The following is a 14,166-nucleotide window of genomic DNA, read 5'->3' as shown; positions in this document are numbered from 1 at the left end:
AAAAGATTTAGCAGCCACTTTACCAAAGAGGATTTATGGATGGAAAATTAGCATTTGAAAAAGATGCTTAATATCATTGTCACTAAGAAAATGCAAATTAAATCACACTAAGATAACACTTCACATCTGCTAGAATGGCTGAAATTAAAGGGCTACCATACCAAACATTGGTGAGGGTATAGTGTAACTGGAAAGGTCACAGACTGCAGAAGGAATTGTAAAATGGTACAAACACTTGGAGAACAGTTTGGAAGTTTCTTTAAAAGTTAAATATATACCATATACCTTCCACATGACCCAGGCAATCCACTTTCGAGTATTTACTCAAGATAAATGAAAATATATGTCCATGCAAAAACTTGGAGGAGACTGTTCACAGCAAGTCTACTTGTAACAGCCAAAAACAAAACAACCCAAATGTTTGTCAACACAATAAACAATGGAACCATAGAATAGTCGTACCGCACAAAATGGAAACTATCCAACAATAAAAAGGAATGCTGTAATCCCAGCACTTTGGGAGGCCAAGGCAGGTGGATCACCAGAGGTCGGGAGTTCGAGATCAGCCTGACCAACATGGAGAAACCCGTCTCTACTAAAAATACAAAAGTAGCCAGATGTGGTGACGTATGCCTGTAATCCCAGTTACTTGGAGGCTGAAGCAGGAGAATCCCTTGAACCCGGGAGATGGAAGCTGCGGTGAGACGAGGTCTCGCCATTGCACTCCAGCCTGGGCAACAAGAGGGAAACTGCGTCTCAAAGAAAGAAAGAAAAAAAAAAAAGGAATGAAGCACTGATACTCATAAAAACATGGATGATTCTCAAAACAATTATGCTGAAACACAGAGGCAGAATATACAATTTATGAATCCATTTGTATAAAATCCTAGAAAATGCCAATTAATCTACAGTAACAGAAAAATCAATGATTGACTTGGGTAAGGGGAGCACAGGTTGGAGTGGGACCAAAGGAAACTTTTGAAGGTGATGAATGTGCTTATGATGTCGTTTATAGTGGTTTCATAGAGGATACATGTGTCAAATGTCAAATTGTACAATTCAAATATGTGGTTTGTTATATCTCAGATATACTTCACTAAAGCTATAAGACACACACACGTACACACACATGCACAGGCACACATGCACAAGCTGAATGTTCATTAATGGAGGAAAAGAATAATTCATAGAGGACCTATTTTAATATTTGTAATTATTAATAAAAAATTTATATTCGCTCTGATCAATAGGTCTTAAGAATCCTGTTCAATTTGGAAGGAGGTCAGAGTAATATAAAAAAGATATTAAAATGATATCTTACATGTATACATGATTATGTGTTCGTATACAAATAGAGGAAAGTGTGACGGGTACATATCAAACAAATAAATCAGGAGACGGAACTGGAAAAAGAGTTCTAGGGGGTAAAAGGGTATTCACTTGACCCTCTGTTTTAGCTGACATGCTGTAAAGAGCTTATATTTCTTGTTAATTTCAAAAGGTTAGAAAAATTGAATGTATACCAAAGTGGTACAACAATTAAGTGATTCATCAAAGATAAATTTCATTAGAAAAGCACCTCCATACCTTAACTCTCTTTATGTCTTTTGGTCTACACTAACACACTCTCTCTCTCACACACACACACACACACGCACGCAACAACTCACACACAACTCGGCATTAGGATCTCTCACACTCACACACACACCCTAGCATTAGGATCTCTTCCTAACACAATCCTAGCATATCTCACACACTCACACACACCCTGGCTTAGAATCTAATTCACACACACACCATGGCATTACGATCTCTTTCTCACACATACATTGGCATTAGGATTGTTCTCTCTCACACACACATACCCTAGAATTAGGATTTCTCTCACACACTCACACACAACCTGGCATTGGGATCTCTCCCTCACACACACATCCTAAAATTAGGATTTCTCTCACAGTCACACACATCCTAACGTTAGGATTTCTCACACCCACACACACCCCCCCTGACATTAGGGTCTCTCTCACACACACACGCTGACATTAGGATCTCTCAGTCACACTCACACACCCTGATATTAGGATCTCTCACACTCACACACCCTGATATTAGGATCTCTCACACTCACACACCCTGGCATTAAGGTCTCCCTCACACACACACACACCCCCCCTGGCATTAAGGTCTCCCTCACACACACACACGCACCCCCTGGCATTAAGGTCTCCCTCACACACACACACGCACCCCCTGGCATTAAGGTCTCCCTCACACACACACACACACTGACATTAGGATTTCTCTCACACACACCCTGGCATTAGGGTCTTTCTCACACACACACCCTGGCATTAGGATTTCTCACACTCACACACTCTGATATTAGGGTCTTTTTCTCACACACACACCCTGACATTAGGATCTCTCAGTTACACTCACACATCCTGACATTAGGATTTCTCACACTCACACACCCTGGCATTAAGGTCTCTCTCACACACACACCCTGACATCAGGATTTCTCTCACAGTCACACACTCACCGGCATTAGGATCTCTCACACTCACACACACCCTGGCATTAGGATTTCTCTCACACTCACACACACCCTGGCATTAGGATTTATCTCACACTCACACACACCCTGGCATTAGGATTTATCTCACACTCACACACACCCTGGCATTAGGATTTCTCTCACACTCACACACACCCTGGCATTAGGATTTATCTCACACTCACACACACCCTGGCATTAGGATTTCTCTCACACTCACACACACCCTGGCATTAGGGTCTCTCACACACACACCCTGACGTTAGGATTTCTCTCACACTCACACACTTCCCGGCGTGAGGATCTCTCACACTCACACACCCTGGCATTAGGGTTTCTCACACACACACACGCACCCTCGCATTAGGATCACTCGATCACACTCATATACCCTGGCATTAGGGTCTAACACACACACACACACCCTGACAGGATCTCTCACACTCACACTCACACACCCTGACATTAGGGTTTCTCTCACACACACACCCTGGCATTAGGATCACTCTGTCACACTCACACACCCTAGCATTAGGGTCTCTCACTCACACACACACACCCTGAAATTAGGATCTCTCTGTCACACTAATACACCCTGATATTAGGGTTTCTCTCACATTCACACACCCTGGCATTAGGATCACTGTGTCACACACACCCTGGCATTAGGTTCTTTCTCACACTCACACACAGCTTGACATTAGGATCAGCCATCATTGACCCCATATGCTGGGTGCTCCCCTCTCTGATAACTGCATTTTTCGAGGAAGGGCTCTGCTCCCGGGTGGGAGAGCTGAGTCTGAGCCGCCGCCGCCATTAGAGGTAGGGAGAACAGAAGCAGCCAAGGATCCCACCACAGACTTCAGCTCCCAGCCCGCCCCTGGGAGGCCAAAGCCCCTGTGGGTCAGAGGAGAAAAGTGGGGAAGTACCATGGAAATCAATAGTACCTGGAGCAGGCTAACCATACATAAGCCGAGCTGGGGTTTACCAAAAATCTCTGCGGCGGGTCAGGCCTATCTTCCCGGAGCTGGAAAAATACCGCTAGGGCCCAAGATGGCGGGAAACTCGGGCCCTGTACCCACCCCCTCGTAATCCCGCAGGGGCCCCAGGGAGCATGTGCGGGCTTGAAGGCCGAATGCGGCGGGGGAGGCCTGCAGCTGCGCAAAGTGTCCCGCCTGACGCTGTCCCTGCCTTCCTGAGGGCGGAGGTTGTGTGCGGCCCGGTAAGGGTAGTGCCCACTGGGAGTTCTTGAAGCTGGCATTAGGCTCCAGGTGGGCAGCCTCACAGCCTTGTCTCTCAGGGACAGGCCATGGAGAGACTCTGGACGGGCTAATGTGGTGGACAGGATGTAGCCTTGTCATATGGGTGTGACACATTGGGGTGGTATCACCCCACTTCCTGGCTGTCCAAGGCTTGGAGATCATGCAGACAAATCTATCTTGCAACTACCAGGATGGAAACTCAGGAGTCCCCAGTGAATTAGTGAAAGGAATGTCTATTTACTGAGCACCAGTTAATCAGATATTTATTTAAGTTCTTGCATTTAATTATATTTGTCTATTTTGGAGACTCTTGAATTGGGTCCGTGGATTCGATGGTATTAAAGTGTACAATGTTAATTTCCTGACCCCCGTGGGTATGTTAGGGTTATGTAGGGAAAAGTCCTTGTTGATAGGAAATAGACAAAGTAGTGGGGGTTATTGGGCATAATGCCTGTAGTTTACTTTCAAATGGGGAGGTGACATGTTCTTTCTACTCTTCTTGCAACTGTTCTGTAAATTTGTAATTTTAAAATAAAAACTTTATTTGAAAAATTACACTAGTCTCATAAAATGAGCCGCACAACTCTATTTTTTTGTGTTCGGCAGCAATTTATATGACATTATATATAGCAAGAACAGAAAGTAACTGTCCCTCGAAAAATTAGAAACTCAACTATATTAAGTCATCTGGGTAGGTATTCTGGGGGAGGCAAAATCCCAGCACTTTGGGAGGCCAAGGTGGGTGGATCACCTGAGGTCAGGAGTTCAAGACCAGCCTGGCTAAAGTGGTGAAACCCTGTTGATGAAACCTTGTAAAGTGGTAAAACCCTGTAAAATACAAGAATTACCCAGGTGTGGTGGCACACACTTGTAATCCTAGCTACGTAGGAGGGTGAGGCAGGAGAATCGCTTGAACCCAGGAGGTGGAGGGTGCAGTGAGCCGATATCACGCCACTGCACTCCAGCCTGAGTGACAGAGCAAGACTCCGTCTCAAAACAAACAAAAAAGTCTTCATTGCCTATATTTATTATTGTTTGTTACCCTGAAGTGTAAATTCCCCTGAAACACTGAACAAATAAGCAGCTGTTTAAAATAGTAGCATCGTGAAGCCTTCCTTTGTAGGGCCATTGTGTCTTTTTCCAGATTATTCAAATTTCTGTGAGACACAAAGCACAGCAGTAGAAATGGAGTATTTTGGTGCATGTAGGGCTGTTGATAATCAGACACAACGTGGAGTTGACCATGAGTAGAGTTGCCAGATTTAGCAAGTAAAAATACAGAAACCCAGTTAAATTTGAATTGCAGATAAATAACAATTTTTTAGTATGAGTATGTTCCAGATATACTAAAACACTGAAAAATTATTAGCTTCTGAAATTCAAATTTAATGGGTCATTGTATATTTTATCAGGAAACTCTAGAAAACATAAGGACATTTTTTTCTTCCATCTCTTCAACATTTTTAAACAATACAATGTACCCAAGGGAGAGTTCTGTTAGAGCAAATCCAAAAATGTAAGTAAGAAGTCTTAAGGTACTTAAAACTTGAAATAAAGAGGTACTTTATTTCATTGAGGCTGCACACTCAAACTCCAAGGTTTTGTAGAAATGAACTCATTATAAAATTGAAACTTCATTGATCTGGCCGGGCACAGTGGCTCACGCCTGCAATCCCAGCACTTTGGGAGGCCAAGGCGGGCAGATCACTTGAAGTTAGGAGTTTGAGACCAGCCTGGCCAACATGGCAAAACCCCATGTCTACTAAAACACAAAAATACAAAAATTAGCCGGGCATGGTGGTGCACGCCTGTAATCTCAGCTACTCGGGAGTTTGAGGCACAAGAATTGCTTGAACCCAGGATGCAGAGGTTGCAGTGAGCCGAGATCACGCCACTGCACTCCAGCCTGGGTGACAGAGCAAGATTCTGTCAAAAAAAAAAAAAAAAAAAAAAAAAAAACCTTCATTGACCTGTACACTGAAGATGTGCGCACTTTGTATATATTTATGTTATACCTCATTGAAAAAAGAGTTTTGAAAAAGTGTCTTAAAATTAACAGTATGTTTTCTGAGTATATGTGTTAAATAAGGCATATCTAAGTGAAATAATAACACATATAATTTTTTTAGAGTCTTTTTGTTAAGCTTTCCAGCAACTAAGATTGTAGACAATTCTAATGGCTAAGTAGAAAATCATTTTTCAAGTCAGGTAGTCTCTAATTGTAGTGCTTTATTTTTTTAAAAAAAGATTGAAGAATCTAGGCAAGTACCCAATTATCAGTAAATTAATCATCAGTCATTACAGATAGGAGAGCATTAGGGGTATGAGAGCAAAATGTTTAAGAACCACTAAGTTATACATTCTCTTGGTAACCTGAACTTTTCCCCTTATTTATCATAATCTATAAATACATGCCTATTGATATGATTATTTGATGTGTGTTTCTCCAACATCAAGTCTCATGGAAATAATACTAAGCATATTGTTTATCCACAGTGAATCTAGGTCAAAGATTGAATAAGCAAGTGAATTACTGTGCAAGTGGTATTTGCAGTCCTAGGAGTAGTTGAGATCATGCAGAAACAGATAAACAGAGAAGAGGATGGAACTCTGGAAAACAGCAGAAGATAAACAACTCCTTTTAGTACAAAAACCGTCATTTGTCTGCGCAACTTTTTCCCTTTTTCCCTTTTCCCTTTTCCTTTCCTGCTTTGTCCCTAGAGAGCATAGTGTTTTACACACAGAAACAATTTCAATGTGAAAATAAACTTTCTTCCCCAAAGGTGGTCTAAGACACAGAATACGTAATTACTGTTATGAGTGTTCTTTTCAGGGAAATAGTTACCTTAGAAGACTGCACCTTGTTGTCTTCACTGTCTTGTAGAAGAAACAGATGTGAAATACACAAGATATAGGTAGTCCCATAGCCCCTTCAAAGAAGTTACGAGTGATCTTTCCTCCTAGTCTGACATCAAAAAGTTAATTTTTTTGCTATCACTCAGTTTAATAAATCATCTCTGAGTGCATCATACACAATCATGTCACATGTTCTAGTCATCGATAAGAATGTTTTCCTTCTAGTTCCCATTTTCTCTAATATGCTAAGATCAAGTCCATTTTTTCTGTGTTTCTTCCACTCACTCTATAAAACTTTAGCTCTAAATAAATTAACATTGATGACTTGCTCAGATAGTCCCTATCTGGTTGGACTTGGTTTTCTATCTTGTCAGTTTTTTATGTGCCACCGGGAGGCAGCATGAACTTGCCTACTGATAATCTCTCTTGATGCCTGTACATCTGCAGTCATCCTGTTACTTTTTAAAGAAAGATGTCTTTTTTATTTAAGATGTAATTAAATCTCACCTTTTTTAAAAATAATACTCAGTGATAATGGGACGTGGGGAAGCAGAGATCATCATAGGCTTGTGTTAGAATGTTAATTAGGGCAATTCGAAAATTACTTATCTGAAACCTTAAAATTGTTTATGTCCTTTGCTCTGGCATTCCCCTTCCCCACACTCACTCTCCCATTCCCAGCAATTTCTCTTTATGAAATTATTAAGATCGTGAGCAAAGACTTAGCTACAGGGACATTCAGTACAGCATGCTCATACAAACATCAACTAGAAACAATATAAATGTCCAACAAGAACACATTCTGGTCATACAATAGATAGCTCTGAGGCTGATAAAAATGATATTATTGAAATTTTTCTGAAAATATGGTATACATATTACCAGATATGGTCCACAAAACCATTATAACATGAAAAGAAAGCATGTTTCCCTTTCACTGTATCTCTTATCTGGTCCCAGAAAGAGTGTCCCGGCTGTGTGGCCTCCCTCCTAGACAGGCAGGAGGCTATGGCTTCCCATACACACCCAGGCTCTTCTCTTCCCCAGCCTCCTCTAGGACTTCCTTGTCCTATTCCCTCTCCAAGGCCCAGGCTTCATCCCACTCCCTTTATTATTTTTTTTTAAATAAAGAAAGCTGTAAAATAATGTCATCTCCATCTGAAGACAACAACAAATCCAAATAATCATTTATTTATTTGTTAGATTTCTCAGCAATATTTTGGAGCTTTTATTATAAAGGTTTTGCACATTTTGACAAGCTTTTTCTTTTTCTTTTCTGAGACAGGGGCTCACTCTGTCACCTGGAGTGCAGTGGTGTGATCATGGCTCACTGTAACCTTGACCTCCTGGGTTCAAGTGATCCTCCCACCTCAGCCTCCCAAGCAGCAAGGACTACAGTCACGTGCCACCACACCTGGTTAATTTTTAATATTTTTTTTTTAGAGATGGGGTCTAGCTATGTTGCCCAGGCTGGTCTCAAACTCTTGGGCTCAAGAGATCCTCCTGCCTCCACCTCCCAAAGTGCAGGGATTACAGGGATGAGCCACCGTGCCTAGCCTCCAATCCCTTTCCTTCCCACACAGCTCTTTCTGGTTCCCCAGCACAGCCCTCCAGGTTGTCTGGCAACCAGTCAGCTCCACCCTCATTGCCCTCAAGCTCCTTTTCTTAGTATTTCCTGAAACCTCCAGCTCTGGCCCTTCCCCTAAGCTCCTGTCTACCTTCTTGTCCTGTTATGTGATTGCCATATCCCTTAGAGAAAACCTGTCCTAATTGCTTTTTTTTTTTTTTTTGGAGACGGAGTTTTGCTCTTTATTGCCCAGGCTGGAGTGCAGTGTAGCGATCTCGGCTCACTGCAACCTCTGCCTACCGGGTTCAAGAGACACTTGTGCTTCAGCCTCCCCAATAGCTGGGATCACAGGCGCCCACCACCACACCCAGCTAATTTTTGTATTTTTAGTAGAGACAGGGTTTCACCATGTTGGTCAGGCTAGTCTCAAACTCCTGACCTCAGGTGATCCGCCTGCCTTGGCCTCCCAAAGTGCTGGGATTACAGGCGTGAGCCACCTCGCCGGCCCCTCCTCACTCCTCTCCTCCTGCCTCCCTTTTGTCCCTGGAAGTCCCCAGTTTCTTCTGTGTGCCATTGCTCCACACTTAGCTTCAGCACTCCCTTCCCCAAGCCTACAAAATAGACTTCTTTTATCTATTCTGGCCCTTCTATTTTCTACTCCTATTTCTTCCTTATAGCCCTCCTTACTTCTAACCAAAGCTTCTTTGCCATTTAATATGTTTTGCAAGTAGAGCTTCCCCAAATATCTTGTTTAAGAAATAATCATAAACATCATCTAGATATATTCCCAACTCAGTAGTGAGGATAAAGTGTTTACCTTTTCATAACAATAGTCACAAATATGTGGCAGTCAATTTCTTTCTGTAAATGTATAGGAGCTAGTTAAATTCCTAGTTCAGAATGTATAAAATTGGTGAATTTCCCAAGGAGAAATTAAAAAGCAGTTAATATTTCCTATGAGTTCTATGATTTAGAGAATAGTTGGGAAATGAGAAATAAGTTAAAATACAAGTAAATGTTTTTCTAAGTTCATTTAAATTCGATCCTAAATCTCACTTGAAATTCATTGTGATCTTTGTGGAGAAGAATTCTTTTAGAAATTGGAAATTAAACTGTAAAAAATAATTTATGTTGTTGGTTCATGGTTCATGTGTATTAGAGCAATATAATGTCTCTTATCAAGAATTGCCTTTAGTATGGAACATCATTTATTAATGTCATCCAGTCATGGGTCACATTATTACTGATGAAACAGAAAAGCAAGTCCCTTACATGCTATTCTCAAAGTCTTTTAAAAGTGTTAAGGTAAATTGAATAAAATCTACATTTTATGTATTTGAAATATAGCAATGAGTAGCCAAAAAGATATACATAAGCGTCTGGCAAATATGTGAAAAAAAAAGTTTTTAGTAATATGGATACACATCAACTTTGGCCACATATCATTACCTTAAGTCTCGCAAGAAGAATTTTGAACATTTTTATCTACCATTGTCAAAGATTGACTAGTTCTATATACCTTAACTTTCTAGATTTCTGAACCTTATTTCTTTAAAACACAAACCTTTATTTTAAGCATTTCAGCTAGAATTTCTGTAAAATTGATTATATTTTATACACATCCTGTCTTCTTAAATGCTCACACCTGTAATCCAAGCACTTTGGGAGGCTGAGACGGGCGGATCACGAGGTCAACAGATCAAGACCATCCTGGCCAACATGGCGAAACCCTGTCTCTACTAAAAATACAAAAATTAGCTTGGCGTGGTGGTGCGTGCCTATAGTCCCAGCTACTCAGGAGTCTGAGGCAGGAGAATCACTTGAACCCGGGAGGCGGAGGTTGCAGTAAGCTGAGATCGCTCCACTGTACTCCAGCCTGGGCGACAGAGCAAGTCTCCGTCTCAAAAACAAAACAAAACAAAAAAAAAAACAGTTTAACTTTTACTGGATAGTTCAAGGTCTTCATTGTGATTTTCTATTATGGTACAATGGAGGCCAAGGAAGGAACTGCTAACCCCATGCTCAGCGGCCTGAGGAAGTAACAAATGTTCTTATGTCTGCTTTTTATTGTTTTGTTATCATAACAGTAAAAAACACCATCTGCATCTAACTGCTTTCTCTACTATTGAGAAACACTACTCCATGGGTCTCTTCAATGCCTAGATGTCTTAGTGGGTTATGCCAAGGATGCAAGGCCCTGACCACTCTTTATCTAGAATATTTCTCATGGCCATTTCCAGTGAGCAGCGTTGAGAAATGCTGTAAGCTCTCCTTTCAGCCACGGCTGCTGTCAGTGGTACATTTTCTAGGGTCTACATTTGTCTCCCATGACACAATCCATGTTTGTGCAAGCATAGGTCTAGGACCACCTAAGCTGCCCTGCGGAACTGGTGCTCCAGAAACCAATGCAACCAAGTTTGCGCTCCAGCTACTGCTTTCACTGTGGGTAATCGTTTTTGACTCTAACTCAGGAGGTCTTCTATCTTCTGTCAGCATCCATGACATTGTGGCAAGCTGACTTGTTAGCTTGCAACAGAGTAAAATCTCAGACCCCTCACAGTTCTTGTAAGCTACCTTTCAATGTGTTGTTTAATTTATGCTTTAGCACAAATGTATTAATTATGTATGCCTCTAGAAATATGTAAGATCCAAGGGGAATATAAAGTGGACAATAGTTGGATCCTCCCTTAAGAAGCTTTCCTTGGTGAGGAATGCAGACACTCAAACAGATTTTGTAACAAAACATGATTGATATTAAAGTCATGGAGATGGGATAACAGAAGGTCAGGGATAACTTTCTGGAGGAGGAAACAATTAAGTCTTTAAGGATGAGGACTTGACCAGGCAGAGACAAAGGACATAGAGGAATGTTAGAATAATATAAACCAAGGAGAAACACCATATAAAATGTACACACTAATTTTGAGATGCCTCCTGATATCAGAAGGGTTAAAATGCGAAGGAAAAGAGTCTCTTAGAATTAAGCAATTAGCATAATTTAAAATAATTGCTGGTGACACATCTGTGAAATAACATATAATTAAGTGTCTATTCCTCAAAAAACTGGAATACTATTTAAACAAATTGAATCATTATCTAGAACTAAAACTCTTGGTGATGTCAACATACTTTAGAGGAAGAGGAGCATAGATAAGCATGAAGTTAAAGTCTCTTACAAGAATTATCTTACTTGGTGTGATGAAGCTATGTATTATTAACTGGACATTATAAGAAAATATAAGTATAAATAGGTTTATTTAAAATGTAAAGTTACAAACCCTATAGGCAAAAAAAAGTTAAAATTCAGCTATATGTGACTTGCAAAATATACACTAAGAAAACACCATATGCAAGATTGAAAACGAAAGGATAAAAAGTATATACCATATGTATCCATTATCTATTGCCACGATAATCCTGTATAACAAAAACCACATGAAAAGTAAACATTTATGTGATGCCCACATCTGTAGGTTAGATGGGGTCATCTGACGGGTTATCAATGGATTAGCTTTGCTCTCTCATGTATTTGGTGGTGTGGCTAGCTGGTTCAGCTCTTCTCACATTTCTCTCATCATACAGCAGGCTAGCGTGGGCTTGTACACATGGCAGTAGCCAGGTTCCAAGAGACAGCAGGAGTAAGTGCACAGTCCTTTTAAGGGACAGGCTCAGAACTGGCACATCATCATTCCAGAAAATTCTATTGGCTAAAGTAAATCACACGACCAGCCCAGATTCAAGGAGCAGGGAAACAAACGCCTATACTTCATGGTAAAAATCTGCAGGTGATCTGCAAAATGTGTGGATACAGGGAAGAATAAAGAATTAGAGATGTTTTTGAAGTTAATCTTCTACACCATGCAAATTCTAATGGCGATAAAGTGGGTTTAGCCATGTTAATATCGGCCAAAAAAAAAAAGATGATAATGGAACAGTCCTTTACTCTGACTACCATATTTAAAACCACAGCCTCTCTTCTGCTCCCTCCAGTTCCCAAGCACCCTTCATCTGTTTTGCATTTTCTTTGTTCCATAGCACCTATAATAATATAATTTACTTATCATGTTTATTTTTTTAGTATGTGTTTCCCCTGGAAGAATATAAGCTCCACTAGGGCAGGATCTTTGTATTTTTTGTTCACTAGTATTTCCCATCTACCTAGGGCAGTGCCTTATATGTGGTAGTTATCCTGAAAGTATTTGTTGAATAAATTAATACACCAAGAAGATATCAAAATTATTAATATATAATTGTGGTGGTATCTTAGATTACTGCTTCCAATTCTTTACTCTCCCCATGTAAGAGAATTATATATTCATCCCCTTTACCATATAACTTTGCAGGGCCACCCTTGAGACAGGGTTAATTTGCCAGCCCTAATAATGTTGAGCTTAATCATGTGATTTATCTCAGCCAATGGGGTGTAAACAGAAGTAACATCTACCAGAAGCTTTAAACATGCTTTTGTGGTGTGGTTTTCTCTCTAATAAATTCCCGTCTTGAGAAGAACAGGCTCTGAGCAGTCACTGGTCCTGAAGTTCACAGAATATGGAATAAACCTGACCCTACCCAGCAGGATGAAGCACAGCCACCCCAGCTGACCTAGAGAGCTTTCAGCAAGAAATAAATGCTTTTTGGAAGCCCCTGAGATTCTGGAGTTCTTTATAATTTCATATGGCACTGGAAACTTAATATAGCACAAAAAACGTAATAGTAAAACTTCTAAGCAGAGAGCAAAATCTGAAAACTACATAAGAAATTGACAAATCAGATCATGGTAAAAAAAATTTAACATACCTTTATCAGAAATTGATTCATCTAAAAGGCCAGCCGTGGTGACTCATGCCTATAATCCCAGCACTTTGGGAGGCCTAGGTGGGCAGATCACCTGAGGTCAGGAGTTCGAGACCAACCTGGCCAACATGACAAAACTCCATCGCTACTAAAAATACAAAACTTAGCCAGGTGTGGTGGCGGGTGCCTGTAATTCTAGCTGCTCAGGAGGCTGAGGCAGGAGAATCGCTTGAACCCGGGAAGCAGAGGTTGCAGTGAGCTGAGATCATGCCACTGCATTCCAGCCTGGGCAGAGAGCAAAACTCTATCTCAAATAAATAAATAAAAGAAATTGACACATCTAAATGGTAAAATAATTGGTATGGTTGTAGTAAGTTTGACTAAATGTGGTCCATTAGATATATAAATGCAACACTGCACCTAACATAGAATATGCATTCTTTTCAAATATATATGGGACAATATGTTGTTCACAAAAGTTTCAACAATTTGAAAAAAAAAAAGTTTCACACAGCACATTATCTGAACTTACCAAATTAGAAATAATAAAAGGTATTTTTTAAAGTATTTTGAAACTAAAACTACATCCCTAAGTAACTCATGGAACATAACTCATGAAACGAAGTCACAATGGAAACTTTAAACAATTTCAAACTGAATTGAAAGTGCAACATACAAACACATGTAGAATTGTGGAACAGTGAATGCAGTGCTTAAATTCCTAGCCTTCATAACATTTAATATCCTTTTTTTTAATTACACTTATTTTTAAAATACATACAATTATATTAAATGAGTTAAGTTTTCAACTCAAGAAGGCAGATAAAGAACAAGGAAAACTGAAAAAAAATTGTAGGGAGAATTTCACTTTCAGCCATGATAGACAAATAGGAATGGGATTTATCCTAACATCTTAAATAACTTGAAAAGGAGATAAAATATGAAACAGTGGTTTTTAGACATCAGAAAACAGGCAGTGCTGGACAGTGATCCCAATGAGAAGGGAAACAAATAAAGTAAGCCTTATGATTGCCCCAGCTCACTGCCTGAAGAGAATTTCCAGACTACAGTGCAAGACGGAAAACAAAACAGAGTCCAGCAGCCTTGCTGACTTGAGAAGACAG

The 14,166-nt window shown here is 40.3% G+C and overlaps 1 protein-coding gene across 1 annotated transcript in view; it reads right to left on the bottom strand.

The window, feature by feature from the left end:
- Nucleotides 1–3,612, bottom strand: part of TDRD15 (tudor domain containing 15) — a 26,766-nt gene extending 23,154 nt beyond the window's left edge. The window contains exon 1 of the mRNA XM_011977339.1: nucleotides 3,552–3,612. The gene's annotated coding sequence lies outside the window, so the exon portion shown is untranslated. The remainder of the gene's footprint in view (nucleotides 1–3,551) is intronic.
- Between the last annotated feature and the right edge of the window lie 10,554 nt (nucleotides 3,613–14,166).

This window comes from Mandrillus leucophaeus, unplaced genomic scaffold (genome assembly GCF_000951045.1).
Source record: "Mandrillus leucophaeus isolate KB7577 unplaced genomic scaffold, Mleu.le_1.0 Scaffold1791, whole genome shotgun sequence".
In the NCBI taxonomy this organism is placed as follows: domain Eukaryota; kingdom Metazoa; phylum Chordata; class Mammalia; order Primates; family Cercopithecidae; genus Mandrillus; species Mandrillus leucophaeus.
The sequence above is the reverse complement of the archived record's forward strand: the minus strand, read 5'-3'. Positions and strand labels throughout refer to the sequence as shown.